Genomic DNA, 17,766 nt, shown 5'->3' with positions numbered 1-17,766 from the left:
AACTGGGCCAAAAATGCAAGGCTTGGGCCCTGAATGCCCAGTGCTACCGAAGCCACTGTCGGCCACAATAGTATTCAGAATTGCCATTAGATGGGGATCCACATGCTGGGGGCTGGAGAGCCATATGTGGCTCCTGAGTCACTGGTTGGGGAACATTGCGATGGAGAATGCCATCACGTCGTGGATTTTCATTGATGATTTTACCCTTTGCAATGTAAAAGGGCAAGATCTGCTTCAAAACGGTAACAAAATCTGCAACAAATCCTCGACATATGTGCTCATCCTAAGGCCATGTTCACACAATGTCGCCTGTATATTGTACTTGTCACCTATAATAATACAATAAAGGTTTTTATTTAACTTTGAGGCATGTGTTGGAAGGATTGGTGATGCCTTATCGAAGCAGCATGGATTTATAAATTCTTCACTGCTAGATCTCTGCTTGCTGTCTGTGAATAGAATCATTCAAATGAATAAAGGTCACTTTGTTGTACTAGGGCCCCCAACTTGACATGCAATTTATAGTACTGATATCTTCTTGTGTGGCAGATTAAACACAGGGGCGTACAAGTAACCATTGGGCCCCACAGGAAAACTTGGAAAGAGGCCCCATCCTATCACGACCGCCTTCAGCAGCAAGTGAGTTCAAGACATTTACGGCTTATTATTTGGTCTCCACCAAGTTGCCTGTGTCTTCTCCTACTTTTCTTCAGCTCCCAGTGACCTGCTTTAATTTTTCCACTGCTCCTTTCACTCTCTTATATCATCCATTTTAATCTTAGGCCCCATGCACATGTCCGTATTTTTCATCCGTAATTACGTACCGTAATTACAGACTCATTTCTATGGGCTACGGACACCTTTCCGTATTTTTACGGATGGGTGTCCGTTCCGTAGAAATGATCCATAAAATATAGAACATGTCCTATTCTTGTCCATAATTACGTCCCGGACTCCCCATAGAAGTCTTTGGACACTTTCGTAATTATGGACGTGCACCCGTAGCCGTCCGTAATTACGGAAGCGTTGCTAGGCAACAGGTTTGCAGCTGTTGCACATCATTTGTGGTTTTCTTCTTTTTGCGGATCTGTATATACGGATGCACTATGGACCGTATTTGCGGATACCGTTCTGTATATGCGGATAAGTTGCGGAAGAATACGAATCCGTATTTACGCACAGTATTTACGGATGTATGAATATACACTAGTGTGTATGGAGACTAACACTGCACCTTTCTACTAAGTGGAGGCGGGCCCCCTTGGCTACAGGGCCCTATAGCAGCTGCTATGCCTCCTACCCAGGTAGTCACGCCCATGATTGGTCAACCTCAGGTTTTTTGCCCCATGTCCAACTGCAACCTCTGCACCTCATATAGATACCCCCGAAAATGGAAACAGTAATGTCAGTGCACAAGAATGATTCTTAGGCTACATTCAGACTAGTGTAGCTAACCTTGGGCTAACCTTGGACGTGAAAAACTGCCGTTTTTCACGTCCGAGGTGCACCCGTGCGGGGCGCGTTGTCACGGATCCCCCATAGACTAGAGTCTATGGAGGGATGCGTGACACGCAGCAAAACAGGACATGTCCTATTTTTTCAAGTACCCTTCACACTCTCAGTTTAAACAACCGTCGTGTGAACAGCCCCATTGAAGCACATAGTCCGTGTGACGGCCGTTGTTTTACCGCCTGTCACACGGACTTCATATATGTCTGAATGAGCCCTTACAGTTATGTTACAAAACCTGAAAAGTGCACGCAATGAGTTCTTTCATCTTTATAACTCGGGGGTATATATACCCACGATGCGTCCCCCCCTTCATTTTTTCACCAACTCCAAGGACTCCCCCAGCCACAGCGAACAGGCCTTGAACCCTTAAGCCTGAGTCCCGCCACACCATCACAGCCCGTTCGATTCCATCTTGCAATCCAAAACACCACAAATTCTTTTTCACCTATGACACTAGCTAAAATGGCGAATACCTGTAACCAGTTAACAAAAGTTTTAGATATAAGTCGATAACGACGCTTCTCTTCCTCCTCCTTCTCACTCTCGTTGCGTTTTCCCTTAGCCAGACTACTTTTTTCAAGAAGCAACAAGGAAAAAATCTTGACGTATTTGTCCTTACAAATTTTTTCCCTGACCTCCTGTTTTAAATGCGCCCCTAAAGGTCCTTCAAAGCACACATAAACCTCTCCTCCCGCCGCCGCCGATTCAGTCTGAACCGAGACCGCCACCGATTCCGTGGTACTGACCAAGCCATCCACACCCCCCACCGGAGCAGTAAGGCCGCCACCCTCCATGGATGCAACCACCCACGCCACGAGTGGTTACGGGTTAGGTGTTCTGGTGACACTAGTTCCGTCCAAACGGCCCAACAATTCCCTGATGCAGCCGACTAGATCACACAAACTATCACCCCCTCCATCAACATTCAACAACCCAGACCCCCCCGTCATGTACAGTCTCCCTAAGTACTGGAACCCCCGAAACCACCTCAGAAAGAGGAGACATAAGGCTAGCAGGAAAAGGTAAAGAAGGTGAAATTGACTCACCAAGCTGCACAGGCACTGTGGACCCATCAGCTCGGGCGTCCTGATCACGAAGCTTGCCATCCTCCAAGTCATCTGCAGGCCTGGTTCCCGTGACACTGCATCACGAACAGACATGCACTCTAGCCGGAACCGAGGTGGGGGAGGGGCTGACCACATCCATCCGAGTCCGGCAGCCAGAAGGCGCAGGAGGGCCGGCCGCTTACCGCCTGTGCGATAGCTCAGACACAGCCAAGCGGGCCTGCGGCCTAAAGCAAGCCCCCTTTAACCTCCATCCCTGGACATGCGTGAGGCTCCACCCCCAGCCGAAACATCACCAGGGCGGCCTACGTGGCTGGAGAATGCACTGCAGAACTGGAGAGTGGAGGAGTGGCCAGAAGTGTACGCCGCAACCCCTCCACCACCGCTGGACTCCACCGTGGAGCAGGATAACTCCCGGCCCTGGCTGAAGGAGCAGAGCCGCCAGAAGCCAGGGACGTGTCACTTGACTAGGCTCCCGCCCAGTCCTCGGAGCCATGTCAGGGCTCAGCCATGCTGGCGGGTGGGAACGCTCAGCGCGGCGTGTGGGAGAAGAAGCTAATGGAGCAGGAGCACTGACTAAATCTGCCACCTGCTCCTCCAGCCAAGGGGGGCCATGCTCAGCTGGAGCAGCTTGCAGCTGCTGAATATAAAAGTCCACTGACGCCGTAGTTAATGCAGCACTGCCAACGAAGTGTGCAGACATTAGGTAGGATGTATCTACTGTGTGCTGCTCCCGTCCAAAAGACAGGGAACCCATCAGCACAGCCTCTAATACCCTTCTAATCCCTCTCTCCCCATGACTTCCACACCCCTCTCCACTAACTCTGCCCCCACCTTGCTGTGAGCTATTACCCTACCTCCTATACCCGTCATGTATGACCTACCCTGCACTGTGCCAGGGTCTGACCGGCCTGTGCTGTGATGTCACAGTACATGGATAATAAACTTGTGGGTTATTTTACATAGTGATGTCAGAGTATGGAAATAATGCACTAAAGGATGTCACAGTACAGGGATAATGAATACAGTACATAACACATAATACACTTTAGATGTAATGGACACATGGATTTCACAGTACAGAGGTAATTAATGCAGTGATGCCACAGCACAGTACTAATAAACAGTAATGTCACAGTACAGTGATAGTACAATACATACAGCTATTCTCTTATGTGGCAGAATGGCTGTTAAACCCTCCAAGAGGCCTTAACTTCTTCACGCACCTGGATGTAATTGCATGCCCTGTTTCGGGGCTTGAAGTATGAAGTCGGCTCAGCGTCGAACTGGCCCATCGGAGTATCCTCCGGTGGGCCCAGGCAGCGAGCTACTTTTATCCGGAAGCGGAGCAGGGAGACATCGTCTCCCTGCCCCGCTGCTTACTCTTGTAGGGCCCTCTGACTACTATAGCAGCCATAGCGGCTGCGTCAGGGCCTGAAGCATAAGGAGGCCCATGCCGCCCGGCACATGAATGTTATTTGCTGGGCGGCACGGGCCCCCTCATGCACGGTGGCATCGCTAGCACCGGAGGGGGCCCTGGTGCTAGCGACTGCCATATTCACTTGTATCTGCAGCCTCAGGACGCAGATACAATGAAATAGTATAGGCTGCAGGCCACGTTAGGCCTGCAGCCTATAAGACACTGGGACACTGGGACACTGCTACCTTAAAAGCAGCTCACTGCTTCCTACTGTCTACAAAGGTGATTTTACATGGCCTAATACCGGCTGTAAAACGAGCGTCGAACAACGATACAGCTCATTAGCTGCATTCACAAGGAGCAGCGATTGTTAACCCCTTAATGACCAGCCTATTTTAGACCTTAACGACCAAGCTATTTTTTACGTTTTTCCATCGTCACGTTCAAAAACTTATAACTTTTTGCGTCGACATAGCTGTATAAGGTCTTGTTTTTTGCGGGACAATTTGTAATTTTTAATAGAACCATTTTGGGGTACATAGAATTTATTGATTAACTTTTATAAACTTTTTTTTGGGGAGAATAGAAAAAAACCCAGCAATTTTGCCACACTTTTTTGCATCCTAAATTTACGCTGTTTACCGTGTGGCATAAATAACACAACAACTTTGTTCAGCGGGTTGTTGCGATTGCCACGATACCAAATTTATATTGATTTTGTATGTTTTACTACTTTTACACAGTAAAAACACTTTTTTTTTCAAAATTATTTGTTTTTGCGTCTCCATATTTGAAGAGCCATAACTTTCGTTTTTTCTCCGATACAGTTGTATGAGGCCTTTTTTCAAAGAAAACAGCAATTTTTGCATTGTTTTTTATTTTATTTTTTATGACATTGACCGTGCGGGTTAAATGATGTAATAGCTTTATAGTTGGGGTCGTTACGGATGCGGCGATACCAAATATGTGTAACTTTTTTACTTTATTTTGTTTTTTAATAATAAAGCATTTTGTAAAGGGAAAAAGTGGGGTTTTCATTTTTTTTTCACTTTTTTTTTTAACTTTCTCAAACTTTTTTTAAACTTTTTTATTAGTCCCACTAGGGGACTTCACTATGCGATACTCCGATCGCATTTATAATACACTGCAATACTTTTGTATTGCAGTGTATTAGTGCCTGTCCATTTAAAACGGACAGGCATCAGCTAGGCCATACCTCTGGCATGACCTAGCAGGCATGCACTACAGGCAGACCTGGGGGTCTTTATTATGCCCCCTGGTTGCCATGGAAGACACCAGCACTCTGCAAACACACGCCGGGTGACGGTGGGGTGAGAGAGGGAGCTCCCTCCCACTCTCCAATACCACTCAGATGCGACACTCGCCATTGAGCGCCGCATCTGAGGGGTTAAACGGGTGAGATCGATACGGATATCGACCTCACCCGTTAGAGCAGGGATGCCCCCAGCCCTCAACTCCCTCTGGAAATTTAAAGGCTCCCTGCTCTGTTTATTTATTTCTGATGCAACGCCGTAAAAAGGCTATTGCATCGGAATAAAGCCCCTTAGTGGCTGCCGTAAAAACACTATGGGCGGTCACTAACGGATTCATGTATGGGGAGGAACTATCGTTAATACCATCAATCATCCCCATGCCTTTGCCGATTAGCGACCATTTTTTTGGGCTGCATAAATGATCTGATCAGCCGATGAACGAGTATTTGCTCATTCATCGTCTGATCGTTGCCCTGTTTACACAGGGCAGTGATTGGGAATGAGCGTTCGTGTGATCATTGGCTCATGTAAAAGGGCCTTTACATTACATGTAAAGGACTATGCTTATAAATTTAATAGGTCACAAAGACTGGTGGATTCTTATGGGCCCCCTCTGCTGTCTGTGTCTGCCCCTCTCCTGTGTTTACACCTTGATTTTGTTCACGAATGTAATGTAATTATTAAAGGAACACTAAATCTAGAAAAGAATAATAAAAGTAAACATGAGATAGACTTGTACACCGTGATTGTCAGTCTTCTGGATCTTTTGCATGTTCCGAAAGCAGACTTGAAGAAATCTTGCAGAGAACACAAGGGTTAATTTCCTTCTGACCGTTTCCATTTTTTGTCTGGCAGTCGATTTAGGGGCGGTGCTAACATTATTTGTCTCCTATCGCAGACAGAGCTATATGGGAGGAGTCTTGCTGCAGCCGTTTGTCTTACAGCCACACCCAGCATTGTGAGCAGGAGGAGAAGTGGATGATCTCCTGGACACATACAAACAATTGTTTATATATTTATTAGAATGCAATATGAGACAAAATAAGATCAGAAGAAAAGGGGGAGAATAAAAAAACAATTGATTTATTTTATAATTTTTTGGGTATTTTCTTGTTTAGTATTCCTTTAAACAGAAGAGAGGAGGGGTGTAGCTAAACGGGGTGCAGAGGTAGCAGTTGCACCTGGGCTTTGGTGCCTAAGAGGGACCACGGGCCCCCTCCACAACATAGGAAGACCCCAGTATTATAAATAGCAAATGCTAGATGAGGGGCCGCATTACAACTTTTGCACTGGGGCCCAGGAGCTTCAACTTACGCCTCTGAGAGATTGTTTGTAACTTTAAATAAATAATATCTATATCTAACCAATTCACAAAATTACACAGAAATGAAGAATGTCACTTGGCCGAGCTAACATTTTGGGCATAAATTGCTTATATTTAAATTGAAGTCAATATGAGTATTTCTACTTACCAGAATATATTACAAACCTACATTCATATATATAGAAATACATTTAGATACATTTCAAGAATCCAATTATTTCTTCTTGAAGTGATGTTTGAGTTCTGTATTGCAAAATCCATATTATTTGGGATTACAAGTAGTTTTCTATTTCCAAGGCAGAGGCCAATTGTAAGGGCAATATTTCTTTATCTGATGATTCCACAGTACAGGGTTTGAATACTTATGCCTCCTGCACACGGCCGCAGCTGTGTACGGTCCGTGATTACTGCACGGATGCGCCGCAGAGTGTCATCTGTGGGCCGTCCGCAATCATGGACCGTGCACACAAAAGATGTACATTCATTTCAATAAGCCAGGACCGCAATTGCGAACCGTATAATGACATGTCCTATTTTTTTTGCGGTCCGGGCACCGTGGAAACCACGGTCGTGTGCAGTGGCCCATAGGAAAGCATGCATTCTATACTATCCGTAATTTTGGACAGTATACGGACATAAAACTGCGGTCATGTGCTTGACGCCTTAGGCTGAGTTTACATGTCGCAGATTTGTCACAGATTTTCATTGCGGATCTTACCTTTTGGGTGAAATCTGCATCAAATCCGCAACAAAATCTGTGACTAATCTGCAACGTGTGAATTCAGTTGCTGGCTAATTTTTTTGGGGAAAAAATACTGCTGACAAATAATGATTCGCGATTTTGAAAATTTACTTTATGAGTATACTAGTTTGGGGAGCATTTACACCAGATTGAGTCACCAGAAAATTCTTGCTGTGTTATTAAATTCGAAGAAATATGTCAGTTTTGTATACTAAGATATATACTGTATATTCATTGCTGATTCATAGTCTTTCTTGTGGTAAACTTGCTTACCCTCATGCAGAAATGATGACAGCTACGATTTATTATATATTTCTAGTCCTCTTATTCTCAATGGTTGCCATTCAATTTTCTTACTAAATAGATTTTACTAACCACATTTTGTTCTTTCACAGCCATACATTTATCAACTATAATTGAGTTTCCTTTGGGCTCATATACATGGCCATATTATGGTTCGATTGGCCCATGCAGTACCTCCGTGATCCTCCAATCATAAAAATATTGCATGCTCCATCCCATGTCTTATAATGGACCATTTCATCTAGAAGAGAAAACAGTGCTTCACAGAGGCACCATACGGTGGCACACGCAGTCCATAATAAAGACTCGTAGGCTGAGGCGTAAACTGAAGCTCCTGCCCCCCAATGCAAAGTAAAAAACAGTCGCCCTTCAAACCTACCATGTGCCGTTTATAATACTGGTATCTCCTGTATACAAAGCAGCTTTATCGTTTGCTGAATCCTGTACCCGTCAGGTCCGTGGGAATGATGGGTTAAGTGAAAGCGGGTCCTGGCACGCAGGATCCACCTGTAAGCTATCATATGAACTTAGATGTGACGGATAACAGGTGGATCCTGAGTCATAGACACACAGGACCAACTTTCACTAAACCCCTCAGTCCCGCGGGCCTGACAGGTACAGGATTCAGCTGCTATGTATAGAGAATACAGAGCAGCTGTAGCTCAAAAAGTAAAAATTATTTTTTAATATAAACTAAAGTTGCACCAAACACTCTCACTGACATTTTTATTTAAAAATAAATAAATTCACTTGGTTTACGTTGTCTTTAACTAAAATACTTGATAATTTTGGTTGTAACTGGATGCCTGAGGGAACTGTCCGAGCTCATACTGATGAAACTTTCCTCAGTAGACTGATGTTTCTACACCCATACTGGAAATCTGGCTTTTCTAGTCAGATTGTACCACTCCCAATGTCCACAATTGAACTTTAAAGGATCACTCTGGGTAAAACTGACGCACTGTGTTATGCCTGGTGAGGGGACAGGGTGCGGTGCATGACACAGGGATTTAGGGGACAACAGAGAAAGAATACCAGTCATTCACCGGACCTCAGACCCGCACTAATCATTACATAGTAGCAGTTTTGCCCGGATTGCAAATTTTAAGTTGCTTAAAATAGTACTCATACAGTAAGGGCCGGACACAGGCTGAAAGCCATAGGGGTAGGCCGGCATGACCAGGGTGACATGAAGGAAAGGGTTAACATTTAGTAGTAGGAGTAGTAGGGGAGTTAGCAACGAGGTAGGGGGTGGCTTTAAGGGGCGAGACCTGGGGGTATATAGGGGGGAGTAAGGGGTGCTGAGTGCCATTAACTGAGAGACAGCACAGGAATTGTCCTGCCCTCCCTCCCTGATTTGTATGCTGCAATTTTCGGTATGGTCCGGTTTTGCTCTTTCTTTTTCTTTTCACAGGTGCATTGTTGTTGGTGGTTTTGGTGGAGTCATAGTGGCTTTGTTGGTGGATCGGGAGTCCTTGGAATTGGTGGTAAATTGGTGTGGGGAGGATTCATCCTGGGTATGGTTCCTCCAAAATTATACAATTGGTCAGTAGTCTGGCTTATTTTGGGCTCCTGCTGGGTGGTGTGCCGGGGAGTGGTTTACACTCATAGCAAGCCAACTCCGGTTATAATGGTGCTCCTGAGCCTGTGGGGAAACGGCTGGGGGTAAACATATATATGGTGGGCAGTTTGGCACCAGAGCCAATTTTACCCAACCTAATGTCTCGGAGTGTTTAATGGAAGGGGGAAGTTGGGTCATAAAGGGGAGGGGCCACAGTAATGGTAGTAGGATATTAAACATACTGACTGGACGAGCTATGGAATACCATGGTCAAGTGCCACAGTGCCTCCATAACAGTTTCAGCCATCTGATGCCATCCATAACAGTGCCAGCCACACAGTGCTGCCCATAACAGAGCCTGCCACAGTGCTGCCTTTTAGTTCCAGCCACAAAGTGCCCCCACAACAGTGCCATCCACACAGTTCCCCCATAACTGTGCCAGTCACACAGTGGCCCTAATAATCCCAGCTGCCCTTCATAACAGTGCAAGCCACATAGTGCCCCATAACAATGCTGGCCCCACAGTGCCCTCATAATAGTGTGAGCCACACAGTTCCCCATTAGCACTTACCTGTTCCTACAGCCATGCTGCGCCCCACACCTCGCCGCTATTAGATGCCCCTCTTCTCTCTGACATAGAAACTTACAAATTAGCAGCCACCAAAGGGTGCTATCATGTATGATCCCAGACCTGAGCTAGCTGCCATTCTCTGCATCAGGAGGATATGACGGTCCTTTGACAGCCATGTCGTTCTGAACTATTGGGACACAGACAAGCATGTCTAGAATGGTTGGATGCCGCAAAAAAAAACAAAAAAAAACAAAACAGCATTGCAGGCTTTTTGTAAATTGTACATTTGTTTGTCTCTGAACCCATTGTAACGATAATTGCCAGTGTAAACAGGGCTTTAGAAGTTTTGCTCTTTATGTCACCTCCATGTAAGGAACTTCATGGGGTAGTTTACTGTGTGCAAACAGATTTTCAGCTTTATTAGCCCATTAGATGTCTTAATGTATTGTATGATCGCTGGCAGCCCCCGTCAGGGCTTCATTTTGTGTCATTTTTGTCATGATCAACTCAAAAAAACATAAGAAAAACTCCAGTGAAAATAATCCAGTAGTATTTAATTATCACATGTCAACCCAAGGGCTCGATGTAAGCAGAAGAATAAAAGATGTCTGACAGTTTCTTCCAACACTTGCATTTTAATTCTCGTGTAATCTGTGAAAAGGAAAACATAAACCTATTAATATAAACGCTGTAGGTGATACTGAGATATAACAGCAGGTTGTGCTGTAAATAACCGCAGCACTCCAAATGAAGTCCAATTCTGTGGTGTCTATTCACCCAGGCAATTCAAGCGAAAAAACACCTCCCTGCTCCCTTGGAAAAGTATGCAAATAGCTCTACTCCAGAAGGAAGAAAACTGCCTCTCTAGTGCCACATGTTTTTGCATTGCCCTTAAAGGCTATGTACACCTTTGAAAGGGATTTATATATTTTTTAATAAAAAGGTGAATCAGTGTGTTTTATGCATCTTTATAATTCGTTTTTATTAAAAATTACTTTTACTTTTTGAGATACAGCTGCTCTGTATCCTGTATACAGAGCAGCTGTGTCGTGCGTGAAAACCTGAATTCGTCATGTCCGCGGGACTAACGGGTTCAGTGTCAGCGGGAGCTGAATGATTCTGACACGCAGGATCCGCCTGTAATCGATCGCATGTGATGGATAAGAGGTGGATCCTGTGTGACCCGCTGATACTGAACCCATCAGTCAAGTGGACCAGACGGGTACAGGATTCAGCATAAGATACAGCTGCTCTTTATATAGGATACAAACAGCTGTATCTCAAAGTAAAAATTATTTTTAATAAAAACTAATTATAAAGTTGCACAAAACACAGGGATTGACCTTTTTATTAAAAAATCTCTTTCAAAGGTTTACATAGCCTTTAAGACTCCCTAGCAGCTGGATCTTCCAAGTGCTACTTCAAAGCATCTCATTCAGCCAACCAGAGCACTACTCTGTGCTGATGAGGAACAAAACTCTGAAACAGTGCTGTCTACAGATCGGTGTCTCTGGTTTGGCTATTAAAGGGGTTTTCCACTACCGGACAACTGATGACCTATCTACCGGATAGTTTATCAGTATATCATTGGTGCAGGTCTGACACTCGGACCCCACACCTATCAGCTGCTCTGGTGGCCTGTGGGCACCGGATGTTATTGCTCATTATGCGATATACGGAGCCGGAAGCAGTTGGCTCCGTACATAGCATAGCGGCTGTGCTGCCATCTGCTTCCGGCATGGTTGTCCGGTTCCCGGAGGCAGCTGGAGAAGCTGATCGATGCGGGGTCCGGGTGTCGGACCCCTACCGATGACTGGTGGATAGTTCATCAGTTGTCCGGACATTGACTTACAGGGTAGTGACTAGAGAGACAGTTTTCTTCCTTCTAGAGGAGAGCTATTTTGTATACCTTTTATCTAGTACATAGGGGGCACACATTTATTTTTAAAAACAGACAGCATACAAGACTTGCCAAATTACAAATTATATTTTATATAGCAGCTTTTCTCAATGGTTCAACGTATACTCAAAGTGTCAACAAAGAACTTTCAGGTTTCGTGTGTAACGTCCAATGGGTCTATATATTCGGTGCTATAAGACATGTTGGACATATGAGGAGGGAGTAGGTACCCTGTCTCATATGTGATGGGGATGTGTGTGATTGACACCTTTCTGGAACGATTATGACTTGTACAATAAAACGTGTAGTCTGCTCAGCTAACATGGACCCTGGCTGTGATCCTCCTTTCTATATATCCCAGTACCCTCTCTTCCCCTTTGTTTCTCCACTCAAGCAGCTTGCCAGATCATCTCAAGACACTGGAAATCTAGCCGCCCTCCCACCATTTCTAAATGGTATAAGAAGCTCTCCGGGATATGTAGGATAGAGGAACTAGCTGCTAGGGACACAAGCTTGAGTGCTTGACAAATATTTTAACATCTGGTGTCTTTCATAAAGAATCCGATGAATTCTCAGCATGGTTATGATAGGAGCTCGATATAGACTTTAAAACGATATAGACCATGTCTATGGCGATGTTGCCATTATTTTCTTAAAATATCCTATTTTTTTATTTTATTATAGTACGGTGATCCTGCCATGTCCATTCATGATGACATACAATTGCTTTGTTCCTGTACTTTTTTTTGCTCCTTTCCATCAAAGTGATTGAACCATAAAGTCAGGTGGGTGCCCTCATACCTTACATGGCTTCATTAGCAACAATATTAAGAGGTACAGGGGTATGAGTGCACACCTTACAATCTTTCAGAGGTGGAGAAGAGGTATATGTGTGCATTAAGGCAGGTTTTTTTTTTTTTTGTCTGGTGCCATAGTCCCTCTACAACAGAGCCCTCAATATCCACAGTTTCCTCATAACAGAATGATGCCCTATAAGTCAATCACAGTGTTCCCATATTAAAACCAACCACAATTCTTGCTTCTTGCAGGCACACAAGTGAGTCTTGGGGGCACATTGCGTACCCTCTGGTTTGGACATATGTGCTGGGAACATAGGTTCTAAAGGCCAGCCCATAGATATTCAGAAAAGTAACTTTTATGCCAATTGTTTCTATTCTTGGATTTTTAGACAATGAGGATAATTTGACATAATGTTTAGTAACAAAAAGTAAGGGGGGAAAAGCTACAACATTTCTATGTCTTTATACACGAAGCAGAGGGTTAATTTTCCTATCTTGCTCTGTATATTAGAAATATGGGAAAAATGCTTGCCAGTATGTATGAGCTGTAGACAAAAAGTAAATGTAAATCTTACCTACCTCTGTTCCAGTTAAATATGAGAAAGCAGTGTGATCTGCAGGGCATCTTTCTAAATTCTGTGTATGTTCCGGAGCTCTTTAATTATTCATATACTCCAGCGCACTAGGTTAATGGAGCCAACATAAGTGCTGCTTCAGAATGGAGTGGGCAAGCAAATGCTGGTGAGTGACGTCTCCACATGTGCCCTCCCACTCCATTCACTTAGACAGTGCTCAGGTCTATTACAGGTGTAAGCATAGTCTTAGATGACTGGTTCCCCCATATTGCCACTGTAGGGAAATGGCAGGCTATAAGTCATGGCGACAGAAGTTGCCCTCATTGCACTAGCGAGACTATCAGATCCTAATGAACAAAGAATATCAGCGGTGCGTTTTTTTTAATATCAAGAGCATGTCAAGTGTATTTGTGTAAACGACACTTTTTTTTTGCTGTATTTCCTTATTGAATTCAATGGGGAGGTAAAACCAGCAACAAATAGCAGATGTTCCTTTTTTTGCGGTGGAATCGCTGAGATTCAGAAACATAAAATCATATACTTACCCAGAAGTCTGTGTTTCATCCTCCAGGCCAGCCTCCTGGGATGACATTTAATCCCATGTGACTGCTGCAGCCAATCACAGTCTGCAGCGGTCACATGGGATGAAACGTCATCCCAGGGTTGCAGAGCGTCATGACTTCAGGACGTCGGAGGTATGCGTCACCATGGTAAGCATCCTTTTTTTTTTCTGTGCAGTTTTCCGCAGCAGACATTTCAGCCGGAAAACTGCACCACAGTTTGGTGCGTTTTTTCGGCTGGAATTCCCTGCAGCACACAGTGCGGATACGCTGTGTGCTTTTATGCAGCGAATCCACCCTGTGTGAACATAGCCTTAAAGTGAATGTCCCACTGGACAGTCGCTTACCCTAACCAACATTTTAATAATATGATTCTTATCCTACATTATTAAAGTTTTTACTATATAATAAGTGCCATCATGTTAGTGTCGAATCCTGGCAGTCATTTAAATAGGGGTCATCTCTTCTGTTTGGGGTTTCAGGTTTCCGGATTAATGTTTGTGATTTCCCTGAGCACATGCTACTCAATCCTTCTTATGATAACATAAATATAGCCATGGTCCAAATGATTGAAAATAATTTTCCTAGCAGGCAGGATTTCGATCTTGTCTCAGTTTTCACTTTGCATTTATTTATAAATGCCTGCAGTGTAAGTGAACCCGCATAGGCCATTTCCACACAATCTTCCCACCCCCGGACTCTTGAATGATATAACATTTCCAACAGGCTGGTACATTGATTTAACATATTGTTGAGAGCCCGTTGTATTTGTATGTTAATGTCTACCTTTTAACACCATGTCGTTTTCAAGTCGAAAAATTCTGCGCCAATTCATTTCTTAAAACAATATTGTAGCACATTCTTTTTTGTATTGCCGATATTGTTCTGAATGTATATGGAATTTATATGCTGTTTTTCCTTTCACACACATGATGACCGATAATTTTTTGTAATAATGCATGACGTATACACTGTTTGTTATACCTAAAATAATATTGTAGCTGTCGAAGCTCTATTTTTTTTAAAATCATAAATACCTTGCATAGGTATATATGTAGAAACAAACTAATATGGCACAGATACCAAGCAAACAAAGCAACTTAAACAGACTAAAATAAATGAGCTTCTACGAGTCCAGTTTCCGTTCTCACTTCTCCGGTAACAGTCACTGTATATATATCATGTAGAAGGTCTCAGAGCTACGAAGCAGACCCCCTCTGAGCACCCATAATGGTGTTTAAAGTCTGGTTCAATGGATCTCTCATCACTGCATGTGGATGGGTGGTCCATCTACTTTTCTCTTTCCTGTTCGTAGTGTTCACACTGGTATGTTGCTCTTTTACTCTGTGGTTGCTTTAATTTTCACTGTCAATGCGACTCACTGTACGATGCTGTAATGTCTGCGCCCCCGTTCAAAAATGGGATTTGTCGTCAGCACACCTATACAGAGAATATCGGGGGAGAGGTAACAAAAGACTACGTGGAATCAGGTATGATGTACTCTTCCTCTACTTTAATGTTAAACAGTATTAAAACTTGTATAATAGGTAGAAGATCAGGCAGATACTCGGAGTAGCAGACACGTGGTAAAGCAGGCACAGATGATTCTTGGCGTAGCAGATGACACCAGACGTGGCAGATGGCAAAAGATGTGGCAGATGAGGCACACACGACTCCCACAATAGGCTTAAGCTCAGGAACAACCACAGCAACAGGATATGGGACGCAGGATACGGGAACACTGGGAGCAGGATACAACTAAGGGACCATTTGCATAGACGAACACAGGAATACAAACAATGCTCAGGCAAGGAGAGAAAGGGCAGAGCCCTTTTAAAGTCCAGGGTGTTACTGCGTTGATTGAGAAACTTTAGATAGGTGCGCCCTTTACGGCCAGGAGTGAGCGAGTGCGCGCACCCTATAGGGCCTAGGAGAGCACTGCAGCTGTGTGTGTGTCGATGTCTCTGAAGAGGGAGATGCCTACATGAAGATACAGTCCTGCGGTCCCGACTGCGGGTAAGTGGGACGTGCTGGCAGTCAGCGACCGCGGGCATAACACCTATAATCTGGCCCTGCATGTTTAAAAGATGGTATCCTATAATAGTGCCACAATGAGCTCTTCAGTACAATCTATTCTATTGCTATGTTCGTCTATGGTACTTGAATGCCTGTACACCGCATTCCAAATTATGATGCAAATGTTATTTTTAGCTGATTTTCCTAAATAGTCGATGCAAATGACAGTCAGTATAATCTTCAAGCCATCAACCGTTGGAGTATAATGCGAATTTTATTGAACAAATCTCCTAATGATAACAGATATTTTTTAGAAGTAAAAAACTCAAAATGCACTGTTTCAAATTATTATGCACAACAGAGATTAAAACATTTTAAAGGTTGTAAAGAGAACTAAAATGGTGATTTGTTGAATTTGCAGCATCAGGAGGTCATATTTACAGCAATCAAAAGCTCTTTCAATCAAAAAAAACTTAGCAGGCCAAGTTACATGTTAACATAGGACCCCTTCTCTGATATCACCTTCACAATTCTTGCATCCATTGAATTTGTGAGTATTTGGACAGTTTCTGCTTGAATATCTTTGCAGGATGTCAGAATAGCCCAAAACATGACTCCGCCACCTCCTTGCTGACGTCACAGACATATTGGGACATGGTGGCCATTCACCAACCATCCACTACTCCATCCATCTGGACCATCCAGGGTTGCACGGCACTCATCAGTAAACAACACGGTTTGAAAATTAGTCTTCATGTATTTCTGAGCCCACTGCAACCGTTTCTGCTTGTGAGCATTGTTTAGGGGTGGCCGAATAATAGCTTTATGCACACTTGCAAACCTCTGGAGGATCCTACACCTTGAGGTTCGCGGGACTCCAGAGGCACCAGCGGCTTCAAATACCTGTTTGCTGCTTTGCAATGGCATTTTAGCAGCTGCTCTACTAATCCTATTAATTTGTCTGGCAGAAACCTTCCTCATTATGCCTTTATCTGAACGAACCCGTCTGTGCTCTGAAATCTTTTCACAGTACGATGATCACGCTTAAGTTTTCTTTAAATATCCAATGTTTTCATACCTTGTCCAAGGTATTGCACTATTTAATGCTTTTCGGCAGCAGAGAGATCCTTTTTCTTTCCCATATTGCTTGAAACCTGTGGCCTGCTTAATAATGTGGAACGTCCTTCTTAAGTAGTTTTCCTTTGATTGGGCACACCTGGCAAACTAATTATCACAATTGTCTGAGATTGATTACAATGATCCAAAGAGCCCTAAAACACAATACCATCCATGAGTTTCATTGAAAAACTAATAATTAAATGTTTATGACACTTAAATCCAATGTGCATAATAATTTGGAACACGGTGTATGCTTGATTGTATGTACATGTTCATCCTGTTTTATAAAATACTATTACAAGAGTTTGTACCATGAATTAATTTATTATTTGTGTTTATTTTTGCTTTAAAATTGTAGCAGGATACATATCTGTCATAAGCTCATTATATTATTAAATGTATTCATTTTATTTGTATTATTAGACATTGGTATTGCATACACTATGAGTTGTCATATATTCTTACATCCCTTCACCCGATTATAAATGCCCTATCTCCTACATTATCTTATCAGCACTGTAATGTAGATAACAACAGTGGTTTTTATTTTGAAAAACGATCATTTTTGAGCAAGTTATGAGCAATTTTAGATTTATGCTAATTAGTTTCTTAATAGACAACTGGGCGTGTTTTTACTTTTTACCAACTGGGCATTGTACAGAGGAGTGTATGACGCTGACCAATCAGTGACTAATCAGCATTATACACTTCTCATTGTTCCAGCCCAGCTTCTTTCACTGCATAATCACACTGTAACAATGGGCTGGAACAATGAGAAGTGTATGATGCTGATTAGTCACTCATTGGTCAGCGTCATACACTCCTCTGTACAACGCCAAGTTGGTAAAAAGTAAAAACACGCTCAGTTGTCTATTAAGAAACTAATTAGCATAAATCTAAAATTGCTCATAACTTGCTCAAAAATTATAGTTTTTCAAAATAAAAACCATTGTTGTTATCTACATTACAGCGCCGATCAGATTATGTAGGAGATAGGGCATTTATAATCTGGTGACAGAGCCTCT

The sequence above is a fragment of the Rhinoderma darwinii genome, chromosome 10 (assembly GCF_050947455.1).
Source record: "Rhinoderma darwinii isolate aRhiDar2 chromosome 10, aRhiDar2.hap1, whole genome shotgun sequence".
Taxonomy (NCBI): Eukaryota; Metazoa; Chordata; class Amphibia; order Anura; family Rhinodermatidae; genus Rhinoderma; species Rhinoderma darwinii.
The sequence above is the reverse complement of the archived record's forward strand: the minus strand, read 5'-3'. Positions refer to the sequence as shown.